This window comes from Mobula birostris, chromosome 16 (assembly GCF_030028105.1).
Source record: "Mobula birostris isolate sMobBir1 chromosome 16, sMobBir1.hap1, whole genome shotgun sequence".
Classification (NCBI taxonomy): Eukaryota; Metazoa; Chordata; class Chondrichthyes; order Myliobatiformes; family Myliobatidae; genus Mobula; species Mobula birostris.
Window position 1 is genome coordinate 29,895,027 of NC_092385.1, and position 19,692 is coordinate 29,914,718.

The window sequence follows — 19,692 nt, forward strand, 5'->3', positions numbered from 1 at the left end:
ACGCAGTATATCACCCCAGTCAACTCACAGGTGAAGTGTCGCCTCACATGGAAGGACTGTCTGGGGCCCTGAATGGTGGTAAGGGAGGAAGTGTAAGGGCATGTGTAGCACTTGTTCCGCTTACAAGGATAAGTGCCAGGAGGGAGATCAGTGGGGAGGGATGGGGGGGAACGAATGGACAAGGGAGTTGCGTAGGGAGAGATCCCTGCGGAAAGCAGAGGCGGGGGAGGGAAAGTTGTGCTTACTGGTGGGATTCCGTTGGAGGTGGTGGAAGTTACGGAGAATAATACATTGGACCTGGAGGCTGGTGGGGTGGTAGGTGAGGACAAGGGGAACCCTATTCCAAGTGGGGTGACGGGAGGATGGATTGAGAGCAGATTCCGTCAGAATGTTAAATGGGGGAGATGCGTTTGAGAGCAGAGTTGATGGTGGAGGAAGGGAAGCCCCTTTCTTTAAAAAAGGAGGACAACTCCCTCGTCCTGGAATGAAAAGCCTCATCCTGAGAGCAGATGCAGTGGAGGTGGAGGAATTGCCAGAAGGGGATGGCATTTTTGCAAGAGACAGGGTGAGAAGAGGAATAGTCCAGATAGCTGTGAGAGTCAGTAGGCTTATAGTAGACATCAATAGATAAGCTGTCTCCAGAGATAGAGACAGAAAGATCTAGAAAGGGGAGGGAGGTGTCAGAAATGGACCAGGTAAACTTGAGGGCAGGGTGAAAGTTGGAGGCAAAGTTAATGAAGTCAACGAGCTCAGCATGCGTGCAGGAAGCAGCGCCAATGCAGTCATCGATGTAGCGAAGGAAAAGCGGGGGACAGATATCAGAATAGGTTTGGAACATAGATTGTTCCACAAAGCCAACAAAAAGACAAGCATAGTTAGGACCCATACGGGTGCCCATAGCTACACCTTTAGTTTGGAGGAAGTGGGAGGAGCCAAAGGAGAAATTATTAAGAGTAAGGACTAATTCCACTAGACGGAGCAGAGTGGTGGTAGAGGGGAACTGATTAGGTCTGGAATCCAAAAAGAAGTGGAGAGCTTTGAGACCTTCCTGATGGGGGATGGAAGTATATAGGGTCTGGACATCCATGGTGAAAATAAAGCAGTGGGGACCAGGGAACTTAAAATCATCGAAAAATTTAAGAGCGTGAGGAGTGTCACGAACATAGGTAGGAAGGGATTGAACAAGAGGGGATAAAACAGTGTTGAGGTATGCAGAAAGGAGTTCGGTGGGGCAGGAGCAAGCTCAGACAATAGGTCTGCCAGGACAGGCAGGTTTGTAGATCTTGGGTAGGAGGTAGAAACGGGAAGTGCTCCTATACTCCAAGTGTAGTCTGACAAACGCCCGATAATGCCTCAGCATTATATCCTTGCTTTTATATTCTAATCCCTTTGAAACAAATGCTAACATTGCATTTGCCTTCCTTACTACCAACTCAATCTGTGAGTTAACCTTTAGAGAATCCTGCACTAAGACTCCCAAGTCCCTTTACACCTCCTATTTTTCCTCATCATTTAGAAAATATCTACACCATTATTCCTTCTACCAAAGTGAATGACCATACACCTCCCTACACAATATTCCATCTGCTACTTCTTTGTCTATTCTAATCTGTCGAAGCCCTTTTGCAGACTCAGATGCCCCAACACTACACACCCCTCCACCAATCTTTATTTTGTCCGCAACCTGGCTGCAAAGCCATCACTTTAATGAGATTATACTATATCAACCAATAATTCCAAGATTAATTTACTTAACTACTTCAGTCGCTCTCCTGATGGGGTTAGAAGATGAGAAGATCAAGATTAGCTTTATGTTAAGTATCACATATACATTGAAATACACAGAGAAATGCATTGATCTGCATCAAATCCAACTAGCAAGGATTGTGCCAAGTGTCGTGACAGTTACGGCACCAACATAGGATGCTCACAACTCACTAATCCTAACCTTAAGACTTTGGAATGTGGGAGGAAATTGGCGAAACCTGGAGGAAACCCCCGCAGTTATGAAGCAAACAAACTCCTTACAGACAGCACTGGGAAACTAGCCCCGATCTTATACAGCTGCTGCTGTAAAGCACTGTGCTAATACTACTCTACCTCACTGCTCTAATTATTGTTGTCACAACTGACTATTTTGAGTCCTCGCTCCCAACCAAGATGTACAATTCTTTTAAACTAATAAACCAAACTAATGAATTGCAGATGAATATATCATGTGTTCTGTACTTATTTCAGTAATATTATAAATATATTGGTTGATTAAGCACTCTTTGGTGTTTATATATTTCATTATGGGTTCAGCATAGTGCAATTGATTTACTTATTTATTTATTATTATTATTATTTTATTTTTTTCTTCTATATTATGTATTGCATTGAACTGCTGCTGCTAAGTTAACAAGTTTCATGATACATGTCGGTGATAATAAAACTGATTCTGATTCTGATATGTAAAAGTACATAAATGGCATACGTTATTATGCCACCATGTCATACGTACGTGCCTCACTACCTCACTAAAAGTAAAAGCGAAGTAGATACGTTTTCTTGGGATCCCATATTTTTCTTTTAATTAATTTCTGGAGTTACAAAACATAACAATCTGTCACAAAAAGAAGGTCCTGGGAAGAGATCCTTCTTTAGTCGAGGCTGAAGGGTGTACTTTACATATTCATCTCTGTAAGTCCTCCTCACCCTTACTGCCTTTTAATATTGACATCTTATTTTGTCAGTCATCTAGTAATGATCTCATCAGCAGGTGATGTTTTCACCACCCTATCGATCAAGTCAGGTGACAGGAACATAGGTTAACATAGACAATGTGTTTCTTCTGATTAGATTGCAGTCTCAGTTAAACTTCCTGATCCTGGAGATTATTGTTCCTGAAAAGAATGGTTAAATAATAAGAGTCAAAAATGAACAATAAATATCTTGAACCTCAAACTGTTTCTAATTCCGCAGTGTTTAAAAAAGCTGAGTTTAGCTAAAAGCCTCCTGACCCTTGATAGTGAACATCCATCATGGTTGCATATTTTAATAATAAAGATTGCAGAAATCACTAAGCGATCCTTTGCAAAGAATCCAAATGACCTTTTCCTTCTCTGCAGAACCTAAAAAATGCTCACTCACATAATCATTGCAATTAGCAAATGATGTCTAAAAGCTGAATGATTTATCCTCTGCTGCTGCTAGGAAGACTGAACTGAATTACACTCACACAACAAAAGATATGTGATTGCTGGCTGCATGGCTGGTCTGACAAATTTTATCAGCTGAATGTCTGGTTTGTTCTTTCAGGAAAAGGCTGCTCATTCATCAACAATGGATGTGGAGACCACCATACCTGGAGCCAGCCTAAACTGAGAAAATAGCCCTTGGCTAATTCTGGGTATTACTTATTCCCCAACCAATATTCTGGTCATTACCTCAGTATTGTTTATTATTGTCTGTGTACAAGTGTCCACTGCACATCATTCTTTTCAGTATAGTATGATTGTCTGCTGTGCATCCTACATTTCTGAAGTGCTTTGGGATGTCCCTTGCTTCTAAAGATGTTTTTTTTTTACTGCATGTCTTTGGTTTTACAGCATATCCAAAGCGTTAATATATCTTCCTGTCACAAGATAGGGGGAGTTATTTTAATAAAAGGGTCAGACTGAGTGATAAAATGTAATAAGATAGACTTGTTTTGAAAGTTTGTTTTATTTAGCTTAGTCCTAATTGATAATTTGAATGAGTTTTACTGTCTTGGAGATGCTAATACAGAGAACCCTGTATGACAGAGAACTAGCCATGATAAGACAAAATGTTCATGAAGAAGCAGGCAAGCACTGATAAAGCACTGCATGCCCTGATGGAAGAGAAACAGAGGAGGACTGATGTTAAGTATTACGTATTCTCCATATTTCCCTGTTGTCCCTCAATACTGCGGCAGCCAGTCTGGTTTTGCCTTACGTCATGTCTTCCTCCTTTCCATCTGTCGAGGAATCCCCAAGCATGATCTTCCTCCTGGCAACTCTCAAGAGGTGTCCAAGAATAGAGTACCAAAGCATTTAGTCTGCTGACGTGAATCCCCCTCCAAGTCACTCACCATCCTAACTTGGAAACTTATCGCCGTTCATTCATTGTCGCTGGGTCCACATCATGGAATTCCCTCCGTAACAGCACTGTGGGTGCACCTACACCTCAGGGTCTACAGTGGTTCAAGGAGGCAGCTCATCACCACCTTCTCAAGGGCAACTAGGGATGGGCAATAAATGCTGGCTTAGCTGGTGACGCCCACATCCCGTAAATGAATAAATAGAGGAAAAGAATAAAATAAAATCCTCATGGAATTTCCAGCAGAAATACAATAGTAATAGTTTTGCTGAATTTGGTGAGCTGTTATGGAAAAACTGATATTTTAAACTTTCAGCAGCAAGTGAATTGCTTCAAATAAGCTTTCAGTAATGATCAAATTAATATACAGACTATAGTTCAAGTTTAATTGTCATCCAACCATTCACATACAGTGTTCCTCTGAGCCCAGGGTGCAAACACATGGAACCAACAGTCACAAATAGCACACATAATAATGATAGCAGCAAAACATAGTTACAAAGGTATATATCGCTCAAGTCCCTGAGCATCATGGTCTGCAGGCTGATGGTGCATGGATGTTGACCTAGAGCCATGTTTCTACAAGAACAAGACCACAGCAGTTCCTCATATCGTGAAGTGCAGTTGCAGACAAAAGCAATTCAGCTTGTCTCTTAGCAAGCCAACAATGGAGAGCAGCACCAACCCGGTGCAAAATTCAGCAACAAAAAGCTAGCTCCGGCATCTCCTTCCTGAGTGGCTGAATGAAAATGAACTTAAAAATAGTTTATTTCTATTCAGCTGGTTGTGTTAGGAGGGGCTCTTAGGACAAGCCATAAGGTGCAATTGATTCTCCAAGTAGCCATTCCTTTTGCAGACTTCAGGCCCTTATCAATAAGATATCTTGTTCTTAATCTCAGCTAAATCAGCATTTTTTATTTGGACCCTGCCTTTGCCATTTCATAGGTTGTTTGGTAGTTGGAATATCTAGGGAAAATCACTTGTACTGCATCTTGCAGTAGCACTAGCATGTCCTTCAGTTGGTGAGTTTGAAAATGGAAGGCCGAGCGAAATGGGGATGACAAGCAAAATGGAAGTCAGGGGACTGAAAGACTGTTTCAGAGATTCCCCCTTGGCAAAGTAGTGGAATGTGGACCCCCCACTGTTTCCATCTTCAAAAGATAATGAATTAAAGACCAAAATTCTTCATTTCATTGCAATAACAATAAATATTTTTGTGAAGTTCCTGAAATAGTTGTTTGTCTGCCCTGCTGTGTGTGGTCTTTCATTGATTCCGAGTTCAAAGTTCGAAGTTCATTTATTATCAAAGTACATATGTGGTATACAACCCTAAGATTTGTCTTCCCTCAGACAGTCATGAAACAAAGAAACATCATGGAATCCATTCACAGAAATATAAACACCCAGCGCGCAAACAAAAAGATCAAATTGCACAAATGGCAAAAAGCAAGCGAATAACACACAGAAAATTAAATGCCAAACTGCAGAGTCCTTAAAGTAGTCTAAGAATGTTCAGTTTACTTCAATTCAGTTCAATTTAATGCTGTGTCGTTCATTGACTGCTGGCCCCAGAGCCAGTACGCTCCAATTATAATTGCTCAAAATACCAATAAGAAAAGGAGAAACCAGAAAGACATAAAACATGAATTGCAGAGTCCTCTAAAAATGAGTCCAATCCATAAACCATACCGATCAAACCTTGCCCAAATTCCAAGACTCCTGCACCTTCCTCTGGCAGCAATGCGCAAGAGGGAGAGGGAGACTGGCTAAACGCAAGCAGATGGCGCTGAACATCCGCTCACCATCAGTGCTCGTCCTCATTGATTTCAATCTTGCTTGACGCTTTAATTGGGTGAGTTGGTCAAGAATTGGAGCCGATCATGGGTTCACACTCCACCATTAGGCCCCACACCCTGTTCTCAACCACTCCGAATTTATTCCGATTCTATTATGGTTCTTGGATTTACTGAATATGCCCACAAGAAAACTAATCTCAGATGAGGCCTCTGTTAATCAGTGTTATGCATGGATGTTGGGGCCTAGTTATCTATGTACAGTCGATGCATAGGCCAGGGCAGTGTGATATGGAGAGCAAGCTTTTGCCCATGCAGAAGGCGCCTTCTCTCCATGCAGCTGATGAATCCAAAGGAACGGCAGAAACAGATAAAATTTGATAATTTCAGGCAGAAATCATCTAGAATCAACCTACATTATTTATGTAAAGACCTTATATCAAATACAAAGCATTAAAAAGAAAAATAGCAACTCTGTTTATAGCGTCTGTATTTTAGCAACAAGCTACATTACTCATAACTCTTGTTCCACCATTGCACCATAATAATATTCAGGAAAAATAAATATTTTCTATCCTGAGCGATCTTTAAGTTAAATGAAAACAGAGAGTAGCAGAATTTTTGAATTTACGACTTTAAAGGGTAATATACTGGAATGGGTCAAGGATCGATAAAAAGCTACAACAGAGAACCTCTAATAAATATGCATTTTTAAGTTGCCATGCTGTCATGAGTGGGCACAACAAATATTAGTACATGGACTATGTACAGTTATGATTAATGACCGATAATAAGAACAAAGTGTAATGCATTTTAGTTTGCTAACCAGGCAGAACTCAGTGCAAAGAGTAATGATCAGGAGACACAATAATTTTGCATTAAAATATAAAATAGGTTAAAATAAATGAGTGAGAAAATATCAAACTTAGGTTAAGGCAGTAAAATGTGTGGTTCTTCATATTAAAGTAAAATTTAAAAAGTTCAAAGTAAGAGTGTCATCAAAGTACTTTGCGTATATGTCATGATATACTCACCTCAGATTCACTTTCTTGCAGGCATTCAAAGTTCAAAGTAGATTCATTATCAAAGTACTTATTTGTCACCATTTCAAAACATGAGATTCATTTTCTTACAGGCAATCACAGTAAGTACAAGAAACACAATAGAATCAATGAAAGACCGCCAGGACGGACATCAAGAAATGTGCAAAAAAATTGCAAATATAAAAAGAAAGAGTAAATAAAAAAGTAAGCAATAAATATTGAGAACATGTGATGAAGAATCCTTGAAAGTGAGTCCATAGGTTGTGTGAACAGTTCAGTGATGGGACGAGCGAAGTTTTATTTTTTATTTAATTTTATTGAGATACAGCTCAGAATAGGCCCAGCAACCCCTGACTTAACCCTAGCCTACTCATGGGACAACATACAATGACCAATTAATATACTTTCCAGCACGGCTTTGGACTGTGGGAGGAAACAGGGGCACTGGAGGAAACCTACATGGTCACAGGGTGAATGTATAAACTCCTTATGGACAGCAGCAGGAATATCCCCTCTGTTTCAAGAGCCTGATGGCTGAGAGGTAATAACTGCTCCTGAACAGAGTAGTGTAGGTTCTGGAGCTCTTTACTATCTTTTTGATGGCAACAGTGAGAAGAGAGCATGACATGGATTGAAGGGTCCTTGATGATAGATGCTGCTTTCCTGCACAATGGTGGGAGGGTGGCTTTATCCGTGATAGACTGGACCATATCCACTACTTTTTGTAGGTTTTTCTGTACAAGAACATTGGTGTTTCCATACCAAGCCAACGCACAACCAGTCAATATACCGTTTGTATGTTCCACCATGCATTATAGAAGTTTGTCAAAGTTTTGGGTGACATGCCGAATCTTCGCAAACTTCCAAATAAGTCGAGGTGCTGCACTGCTTTCTTTGTAATACCACTTACAATGTATGCTGAACCCAGGGCAGATGCTCTAAGGAATTTAAAGTTGCTGACACTCTCCATCTCTGATCCTCGATGACCTCTGGTTCACAAACCTCCTGCTTCCTCCTCCTGAAGTCAATAATCATGTCCTTGGTCTAGCTGACACTGAGTGAGAGGTTGTTGTTGAAGCACCACTCAGCCAGATTTTGATTCGTCACCGTCCTTAGTTCGGCCAGTGACAGTGGTGTTGTCGGCAAACTTAAATATGGCATTGGAGCTGTGCTTGGCCTCACATTCATAGCATTAAGTGAGTAGAGCAGTGGGCTAAGTATTAAGTTTGTAACTTCAAACCATTAAATTAATTCAAATGATAACACAGGGTCTAAAGTGTAACTTTGAGTTTACTTTAAGCGAGGCATACACGTATCGTATGGTAGCGTATTGATGTATGCAATTAATGTATTTTTACATATACTCCACAGTTAATTGTAACACCCTAGTTAAGATTTTTTACTGCTATGCTGCAGGCATTTCATTTTAGCAGTTCTGTAAGAGCAGTCTGTTCTGCTTTTAGCATGTTTGGGTTTTAGCTAAAGGTAAGGAGCTATGTTCTTCAACTTAGGAATGTTGTGTCAGCCAATCAGGTTGGTGGAATTGGGAGAAGGTTCTAGAGTGTGCTCAGCAGAGAAACTTTTCTGACAGATACTGGTATGGGTCGAGGTCTTTTTGGCAGGAGCTGGGAGAAGACAAGAGGGAAGATGGCTGAGGATGCTGGCCCTGTTGCAAAGATATTTGGTGCAGATGAATGGCCTCAAGGAGGAAGGACCAATACTCCCGTGGGGGAGCCCATTTGTTCGAGATGGATTTCAGGCGATTTTTGGAAGGTGGTGTGTGCTTTGACACAGACTGTGGGTCCAGTGCGTGAGTTAAAGAAAACTTCAAGATGAGTTCCAACTTATGTACTCATTTGGACTGGGTTGACTGTAATAGGCCTTTTTATTTTTTTCCTTTTCTTTTTTGTACTGTTTGATAAATATTCTTTCTTTATAATTGTACGCAGTATACGGTCTGTTATTTCTTGCCAAAGGGCAATTGCATGGAAACAGTATTTACACAGTATTCACATGGATCAGGGTTCGGGTGAGCGAGACATCCCAGCTTCCCGGGTTTGGTGGGACCCATGTCATATCGACCCGAGATGTAAGGAGTCTGGGAAAGGTACTTTTCTCACCGCTGAGACCGGTGGCTGTTAGCAAGGGGCTAACAAGCCGCACCTCTAGAGATGCTCGTATAAAAGGGGTTTCATAATTATTTTAACTAACAAGAACTCATAATCATCCAACTGAGGGAATGATAGTACTGAATGCTGAGTTGTAGTCAATGAAGAGCATCTTGCTGTATGTATCTTCGCTGTCCAAATGTTCTAGGACTGAGTGAAGAGCCCATAAAATGGCATCTGTGTTGACTTGTAGGCAAATTGGAGTAGATCCAAGTTGCTTCTCAGACATGAGTTGATATGCTTCATCACCAACCTCTCAAAGCACTTCATCACAGTGGATGTAAGTGCTACTGGATGATAGTCATTGAGGCAGATTACCACTTTCTTAAGCACTATTACAAATGAAGCCTATTTGAAGCAGTTAGGTACTTCAGACTGCCAAAGCGAGAGGTTAAAGATATTGGTGAACACTCCAGCCAGTTGTTTAGCATTGGTCTTCAGTACTTGACCAGAAACCTTGTCTGGGCCAAATGCTTTCTATGGATTCACACTCCTGAAGGATACTCTCACATTGGCCTCAGAGAATGGAATCACAGGGTCATCTTGGACTGTAGGAGCTTGTGAGGGTGTCTCCATATTTTGATGGTCCAAGCATGCATAAAAGGCATTGAGCTCATCTGGGAGTGAAGCCTTGTTGTCACCTATGATGCTTGGTTTCATTTGTAAGTGGTAATAGCTGTACCTACTCTGACAGTCAAGTAGGGGTCTGAGCACACAGCCTTGTGGTGCTCCTTTGTTCATGATGATTGTGGAGGAGATGTTGTTGCCAATCTAAACTGACTGGGGTCTGCAAGTGAGAAAATCGAGGATCCAGTTGTAGGAGGAGGTATTGAGGCCTAGGTCTTGAAGTTTATTGATTAATTTTGAGGGGGATGATGCTGATGAATGCTGAACTGTCATCAATCAAAAGCATCCCAATATATGAAACTTAACTGTCAAGATGTTCCAGGACTGAAAAGGTATTTGATGTTGACCTTTTGGCATGGTAGGCAAATTTCTGGGGATCCAAGTCACTCTTTAGTAAACAGAAAATTTAAATAGTGAACACAAGAGTTTCTGAAGATGCGGGGAATCTTGAGCAACACACACAAATACGTGGAAGAACTCAGCAGGTCAGGCAGTATCTAGGCAAGGGAATAAACAGTTAACATTTTGGGCCGAGACTCTTCATAATGAGCAGCTAGCATGTTCCAAAACAATCATAACAAGTTAGCAGGCAACAGAGAAATGATTTTTGAAAGCGGAGCAATTTAGTCTTTATTACAAGATTGAGTATGGGGATAGAGTACAAGAGCAATGAAGATGCTGCAATTGTATATGTCTTTGGCGTGGAGTTTGGCCTCCAAACCCAAGGAAGAATAGACTTGTCTGGGAGTTATTATAGTACAGGCACACCAACTTGATTCTTGATATGAGTGAAATGTCTCTTGAGAAGAAATTGAGTAGGTTATGTCAATACTCACTGGAGTCTTGAAAAATCAGCAGGGTCTTATTGAAATGTATAATATTTTGAAAAGGACTGAGGGGGGAGATATTTAGAAGCTATTTTCTCTGACTCAAGAATCTAAAATAGGAAGCACAAGACAACATTAAACTGATTTTCAAATCAGTAGGGAACTTCTAGCTGCCAGCAATTCTTAGCTCATGTCAACTTGGATTTCAGTATGCTTGGCAAATTATGAAGTCCAGGATAAGCTGGCAGACAGAATTGTGTGCTGCCTAAGGTTAGTCAACAGTCCGTGCTCAATTGACTTTACAGGTTATTACATGGGCACAGAGAGGCAACTAACCAGACCCCAAATGTGGAAATATCAAGTCTGGATAGGACCTGTAGCAAATTCAGGCAGTGTGTTGGAGCATGATTCAGCCAATTGTTTCATGACAAATGAACGGTCACTTAGAACAGAGATAAGGAGAAATTTCTTAACCTTGGGAATCCTTTATCCCATAGGTTATATGATTACTTTTAATGCCAAGGTGAACAAAATTTTAGAAACCAAAGGAATTAAAGCATGTGAGGATCAAGTGGGAATGTCAAAGACAGAATGGATTGGTCATAGTCCTATTGAATTATGGAGCAGGCTCAATGAGCTGGGAGTATCCCTTCTTTACCTTGTTTTGTTATAATTTCAATGAGGGAACATCAGGCTTAGTTCAACTGAGATTTGTATTCCTACTATTTATTTCCACCCTTGAAGCAAACAAATAGGAAGTTAGTACAGTTGAAGGTATGGCTGGTGCAGGTGGGTTGGGCTTCAGTGACAAGAATGAATGGGCTCTCTTCCAGGACTGGTGAGTGCTGTTCAAGGAAGGGTTGAATCTAAACTGGAGGGGCTAGAGCTGAGTAGCATTCGCAAATCTTCCAAGGAGGTTTGCTAGTGCTGCTCAGGATGGTTTAAAGTAGGATGGCAGGGAGAGGGAATCAGAGCACGCCAGCAAGCAAAGGGATTGGGTGGAAGATACGGTCACGTCAGTCTGATAGAAAGGACAGCTAGGGATAGGTTAATGAACAAGGTGGAACTGATGGGCTGAAGTGTGCTTATTTCAGTTCAAGGGGTATCATGGGGAAAGCAGATGAACTTATGGCCTGGCTTCATGCATGAAAGTATGACGTTGCAGGCTTTACAGAAATATGGTTGAGAGAGCTGCAGGATGGAGAGGGATGTAAAAGAGATTGGGGTGGGGGGAGGTTATACTGCTCAGGAAGAATGTCACAGCTGCACTCAGAAGGTATACTGGAGTACTCATCCACTGACCGTTATAAATAGAGCTCAGAAATAAGAAAGGTGCTATCACTATGATAGGGTTCTACTATAAGCCTACCAATAGCCAGCAGGAGATGAAGGAATAAATACAAGGAGTGATTGATAAGTTCGTGGCCTAAGGTAGAAGGAGTCAATTTTAGAAAACCTAGCACATTTATTGTTCAACATAGTCCCCTCCTACATACGGATCCCTTCTTTGTAGAAGTTGGCATCTTGGACCTCCAGAAAGTGGTCCACAGCAGGGGTAATTGATAGGTTCGTGGCCTAAGGTAGAAGGAGATGAGTTATACAGCTCTTGTTACTTGCACATGCAGTTCAACTCTTTGAGTGATTATGCAGAAAGTTTGAAGTTAATAACTTATCTTCTTCTACCTTAGGCCACGAACTCATCAATCACCCCTGCTGTGGACCACTTTCTGGAGGTCCAAGATGCCAACTTCTACAAAGAAGGGATCCGTATGCTCCAGGACCGCTGGACTAAGTGTATAAATGTAGGAGGGGACTATGTTGAAAAATAAATGTGCTAGGTTTTCTAAAATTGACTCCTTCTACCTTAGGCCATAAACTTATCAATAGATAGATTATGAAAGGATGTAAAAACGACAGGGTAGTGGTAATGAGTGACTTTATTTTCCCCAATATTGACTGAGAGTTCCATTGTCCAACAGGCTTAGATAGAGCAAAATTTGTTAGGTGCGTCCGAGAAGGTTTCTTGAAACATTATGTAGGTTAAACCAGGAAGGGACAATATTAAACCTTGTGATGGGAAATGAGCCTGACAAGATAATTGGGCCTTTCATGGTAGAGCATGTTGGAAACAATGATTACAACAATTGGGTTTTAGAATAATTATGGGGTAAGATGCTCAATTTGAGGAAAATAGTTGGGGGAAAGCATGTCACAATATTACTAGGCAGGAGCCAGGGAGAGTAGACTGAGAGCAGATGTTATTGGGCAAGTCCACCTCTGACATGTGGGAGTCATTTAAAGACCAGATGATCAGAATTCAGTGCCAGCATGTTCCCTTGAGGAAGAAAGATAAAGATTGCAAGGTTCAGGAACCATGGATGATGAGAGATGTAATATATTTAGTCAAAAAGAAAAAAGAAGTATATTCAAGGGTGAGAAGCTGAAATTACTTAGTGCCTTCATGGAAAAATAAAGGAAGCAGGCGAAGACTGAAATGGGAAATCAGGTGGGCCAAAAGGGCAAGTAGGATTAGGGAAAATCCAAGGGCATTTTATATATACATTTAAGAACAAGAGGGTAGCCAGGGAAAGGATAGGACCATACAGGATAAAACAGAGAATCTTTGCTTGGAGTCAGAGTGAGTAGACAAGTTATTAAATCAGCTCTTTGCATCAGTATTCACCAAGGAGAAGAATCAGTGTGAGATATGTTAATATTCTAGGACATGTTGATATGAAGAAGGATGTGGTGTCAGGTCTTTTGAAGAATTGTAAGGTGAAAAATGCATGAGAGGAGACTGCTGGAGCCATGACAGAAATGTTAGATATTTTCTAGCCAAAGGTGATGTTCCTGAATACTGCACAGCAGCCAATGTTGTCCTTTTGTTTAAGAAAGTGCCACAGAACATAGAAGAGTACAGCACACGAACAAATCATTCAGCCCACAAGTTGTGGCAAAGCAATTAAATTAATGATCAAATGCTAGCTAATCTCTTCTGCCTACACAATGCCCGTAACTTCCATGTTCTTCACATTCACATTCATGTGCCTATCTAAAAATTCAAAATTCTCTAATGTTTCTGCCTCTACACCACCTCGGGCAGTGCATTCCAGGCACACACCACTCTCCGTGTAAAAAAACCTGCTCATCTCATCTCCTTTGCAATTACCCGCTCTCACCTTAACTGTGTGAGAGGGGGGTATTAGACATTTCTACCCTGGGAGAAAGATATTGTCTGTTTACTCTACCTATACCTCTCGTAATCTTATAAACCTCAACCTCTGGCACTGCAGAGAAAACAACCCAAGTTTATCCAACCTCTCATTTTAGCACATGCCCTTCAATGCAGGCCACATTGTGGTAAACCTCATCGCCACCCTCTCCAGAGCCTCGTCATCCTTCCTATAATGGGGTGACCAGAACTATTTAGAATACTCCAGATACAACCCAACTAGAGTTTTATCAAGCTGTAACATAACTCCCTGGATTTTGAACTTAATGCCTCAACTAACAAAGGCAAGCATACCGTATGCTTTCTCGACCATTCTATCAACCTGTGTAGCCATTTTCTGGGAGTTATGAACTTGGACCCCTTAGGTCCCTAGGCTCGTCAACACTGTTAAGAATCTCGCCTTTAACTGTGTATATTTTCTTTGCATTTGACCTACCAAAGTGCAACACTTCACATTTGGCCGGGTTAAACTCCATCTCAATACGTTCAATACGTACATTTAATGTCAGAGAAATGCATACAATATACATCCTGAAATTCTTTTTCTTTGCAAACATCTACAAAAACAGAGGAGTGCCCCAAAGAATGAATGACAGTTAAACGTTCAAACCCCAAAGTGCCCCCCCAGCTCCCCTCTCCCACACTCAAGCAGCAGCAAGGCAACGATTCCCCACTCCCCACCAGCAAAAGAGCATCAGCACTTTCCATCGAGCACTCAAGCATGCAGCAAAGTATCAATACACAGATTTGCAGTACCCCAAAGACTACTTGTTCACCCAGTAATTCAACGTACCATAGGCTCTCTCTCTCTCCCTAATAAGGGAAAAAGAGTTGTCCCCATTTTACAGTGAGAGGGAAGACATAACAAACAACTCATTGATTTCTGATGTTAAAAATCTGTTGCGTTGCTTTCTCTGAGCCCTGCACCCAGAGAATTGGCCCCGGAAAAGCTCAGGTCTCTGAGCACAGAGCCAGCAGCTAGCCCTCTGCTCCCGACGTTCCGTGTTCTCCCGCGATGCCTCAGTCAGGGGCACTGACCTTAAGTCAGCCTGTCTCTAGAGCCACAAAAACCTGGCATCCTGAAGGCACACTAGTCTTCCAGGCCACATCCTTGGCACATCAAAAAGCGGCCGGTCGTGAGGTCCCGAGAGCAGGTCCCATTCCCGCAAAGAAATGAAGTCAGAGTGCTACTTCTCCACCCAGATCTACAACTGATCTACTGTATATCCCATTGTATTCTTTAGCAGTCTTCTAAGCTAGCCACAACATTCACAATCTTTATATATTTGCATACTTACTAATCCACCCATTGACATTTATTCTAGGTCAGTTATATACATCAAAAACAAAAGAGGTCCCAGTACTGACCCCTCTGAAACACTACTCATCTACGGGTCCCTCTGGAACACCACAATCACAGACCTTCAGCTAGAATAAGCCCCTTCGACCACAACCCTCTGTCATCTATGGACAGACAGTTCTGAATCCAAACGGCCAATTCACCATTGATCTCATGCACCTTAAACTTTGGATAAGCTTTCCATGAGGAACTTTATCAAATGCCTTACTAAAATTCGTGTAGACAGCATCCACAGATTTACCTTCATCAATCACCCTCGAGACCTCATTAAAAAACTCAATCAAGTTGGTAAGACACGATTTGCCCACACTCACTCTCCCTAATTAGGCGATGTTTTTCCAAATGTTCATAAATACATTAAAAGAATTCTCTACAGAAACTTCTCTACCATTGATGTGAGACTCACCAGTCTGTAGTTTCAAGGATTATCCCCTGTTCCCTTCTTGAATAATGGAACAACATTAGCTACTCACCAGTCCTTCGGGAGCTCATCTGTGGCTAGATATTGGTCAAGGCACCAGAAATCTTTTCTCTTGCCTCTCTCAATAACCTGAGGTATATCCCATCAGACCCTGGGGACTTATTCACCTTAATGCTCTGTAAGAGACATAACACAATCTCTTCCTTTACCTCAAAATGCCTTAACATATCAATATGCTCAGCACTGATCGCCCTATCCTCCATGTCTTTCTTGTTGGTAAATACTGATGTAAGGAACTCCTTAAGGACTGCACCCACATCCTCTGCATCTAAGCAAATGTTCCTCCATTAGAATTCTCTTTAATCCTACTTGCCAAGGATTTATCATGGCCTCTCCTGGCTTTCCTAATTCCCTTTTTGATTTCTTTTTTGTCTTCTTTATAATCCTCCAGGGTTCTGTTTGATTCTGGCTCCCTAAGCTTTACAAACTTCTTCTTTTTCTTCTTGACTAAACTCATCACCTCCCTCGACAACCAAGGTTCTCTTACCTTGCCATCCTTATCTTTCCTTCTTACTGGACCATCCTGTCCTGTATTCTCTGTAGTTGGTCTTTAAACACCCTCTACATGTCAGATGTGAGTTTTTCAAAAAAGAGCTGTTCCCAATTAACTCTCCCTAGTTCCTGCCTAATACTCATAATTTGCCCTGCTCCATTTAATAGTCTCCTGCAAGGTCCATACTTATCCTTATCTCTAGCTATCATAGAACTTCAGGAGTTGTGTTCACTGTTCCTTAAAATAACAGTTGGCCAGCTTAATTTACTAACACCAGAATCAGTACAGCTTCTCCTCTTGTTAGACTATCTGCATATTTATTTAAGAAACCTTCATGGATGCACCTAACAAATTCTGCCCTGTCCAGACCTCTTGCACTCAGTAGGCCCCAGTTTATATTAGGGAAGCTGAAGTCCCCCATGACAACAACCCTATAGATTTTACACCTTTCCTTAATCTGCCTGCATATCTGTTCCTGTCTTTTTAAAAATTCTACCTACTTAGACTCTCTAACCCACCAGTTTGTCCCCTCTGAGTACAGCTATGATATTGTTTTTGATTAGTAGTACAATTCCCCAACCTCTTTTAGCTCCCTCTCTATCTTTGCTAAAGCATTGAAGTTATGGGTCATTAAGCACACATTTCTGTCCCTCTCTCAACCAAGTCTTTGTAATATGCATAACACCATAGTTCTATGTACTGATCCATGCTTTAAGTTCATCACATTTACTGATAATATTCCTAGCATTAAAACAAACTTCAAACTATCTGTCTCATCATATCTATTATTTTGGTCCTGCCCATTTTTATTGGCCCTGACATCAATCTTCTTCTCCATCCTTCCACTTTCTGATCTGGTGCTCTGGTTCTCACAGTCCTTCCAACCTAGTTTAAACTCTACTGAGTAGCACGAGAGAACCTTCTGAGTTACTAGTGAACTACGGTTCATCGCGAGCCTTAAAACAAGACTCCAATAGTACCCTTGGGATATGATCTACTCACCTTTGGGTTTATTGGGGTTAGTCAGCATGGCTTTGAGCAAGGTAGGCCATGTCTGAGGAATTTGGGTGATTGAACTTGAGTTTTTTTGGAGAGCTGATGAAGTTGGTTGATGAGGCAATGGCTGTTGTCTACATGGACTTTAGAAAGGAACTTGACAAGGTCCCTCAAGGTAAACTGATCCAGAAGATTAAGACACGTAGGATGCATAGCATGATTTGGTAGACTAGATTCAAAATTCTTGGCTAGAGAAGACAGTGTGTAATGGTGGAGAGATGATTCTTTGACTGAAATTCTGTAACTAGCCATGTTCTGCAAGGGTCAGTGCTGTACCCGTTTTCAGTGATTTTACAACAAAGGTCTCTCTCTCTCTCTCTCTCTCTCCCCACCTTGTTTTATGGCGGTTGGCACCCAGTTTAATGGTGCATTACCGCCACCTTCTGCTCCGGAGTGTGCAATAGACTTACATTCTAAATCCCTTCACCCAATCACACATACACACACATACCCTAACCTTCACTTTATCCTCCCCTCTTCGGCCATCCTGGTACCCTATTCCTGCTTATCCGTCATATCCTATAAAAAGCCCCTGTGTCCCATACAACAAAGGTCCCAGCATATATAAGGAATTTGGACAAAAGTGTGGACAGGCTGATTATTAAGTTTGCAGACGACACAAAAATCGGTGGAGCTGTGGATCGTGAAGAAGGTTGTCAAAAGATACAGAATGATGTAGATTAATTGGAAATATGGGTGGGAAAATGGCAGTTTAATCCAGACAAATGTGAGATATTGCATGTGGGAAATCACATGTAAGGGAAAGTATATGGTAAATGACAGAGCTCCAGAAAGATCTTGGGGGGGGGGTCAAGTCCTTAACTCCCTGAACATGGCAAGAGTATTAGAAGGTATACAGCATGCTTCCTTTCCTTGGTCCAGGCACTGAGTATAGAAGTTGGGACGTCATATTGTAGATGTGTAAATTTTTGATTGGGCTATATTTTAAGTATTCAATTCAATTCAATGTAATTGTCATTCAACCTTACATGAATACAGCCAAATGTGACAATGTTACTCTGGGGCCACGGTGCCAAACACAGTACCAATACTCACACAGCACATACATGATAGCAAGTACATAAAGTAAAACCATGGAAAAAAATAGTCCAGACCCAAGCCATGATGCCACAGAAATCTGCAGTCGACCAAGGTACAGCTTGTCTTCTGCTGAGTGAACACTGGGGGGGGGGGGGGGGGGGGGCAGCACCGACTCCAGTCTGGATGCTGTGCCACACTGCCCCCAGTGGAGTGCACCGGCTCCAACGCCTCTCTCCTGGCAGCTGTAAACAGACGACACTGCAGCTTGAGGCCTAGTCCTCCCTACGACTGTCCACGCAGCTCCCTCGCCATCCACCCCTGCTCCCGGCTAATAATTCAGTGAATCGAACTTGCAGCATTCCACATCAACAATGTCCAGAAGGGTCTTACAATCACAAGAAAAGTGACCAAGACAGTCACCCGCTGTTAGATTGTATGGCTCCTTCAACGCAGGCAGCAGTACAATGCACAGCTTCTACATTTTCTTCACCAGCAAGCAACTCACTGATGGAGCAGACCCACAGTACTTTAAGTGTTTAATGTCTAGCAGGATCTGGCGATCATAAAAAAATGTTTTAAAAAGACACTAGCACCTTTTGTTGGCCCAGTAGAAGCTGCTGGAATCAAACACACCGCTCATCTGGAATTGGAAGGCACATTGTGTGCATCTCTAGCACTGCATTACAGGGAGGATGTGGAGGCTTTGGAGAGGGTGCAGAAGAGGTTCACCAAGATGTTGCCTGGTTTAGAGAGTGTTAGCTATAAAGAGAATTTGTAAGGTAGGAGGCAGAGCGGTGATGGAAGCAATTATGATAATGATGTTCAAAAGGCATTTAGGCAAGCAATACACCGTACAGGGAAGTGAGGGATATGGTTCATGTGCAGGCTACAGGCTGAAGGTTTGTTCCTCTGCTGTATGTTCCAATAAAGAGAATCAACATTATGTCAACAGATGAACCTGGTTAGCTTATAATTCACATTTCACACCTTGGGAAGGAATTAGAAAAATAATAGAGAGAGAACTCTACTTCTGCATTGGTATATGCTCAGACAGATACAGAATGCACAATTTATCTCGCCTTAAAAATTTACTATGTCAAAGAGGCAGATGTAGCAGCCAGATTTATTTGAAGCAAATAAAATCAAAAGATATCAAACTTAATAAAAGTTAAATTACTAAAGTACTATGACTGGCAGACAGATCACAACAATAAACCATTTCTGGGTGATATTCAAATATTGCACAGAGTATTTTCAAACAAACGTTAATTATTTATAAGTTTCTATCACTGGGATTTATGCTCTTTCTTCTTCAGTACTCCTTCAGATTTCTTGTGCTTCAGCTCTGAGAAAGATGCCGTCGTGTGAATTCTTTGAGCGTGGGGTGATCAACTACTGCACAGATGTACAAACAACCCAGATTCCTGATCTTGGTTTAATAGCTAAGAGATATCAGATGACTGGAAATCA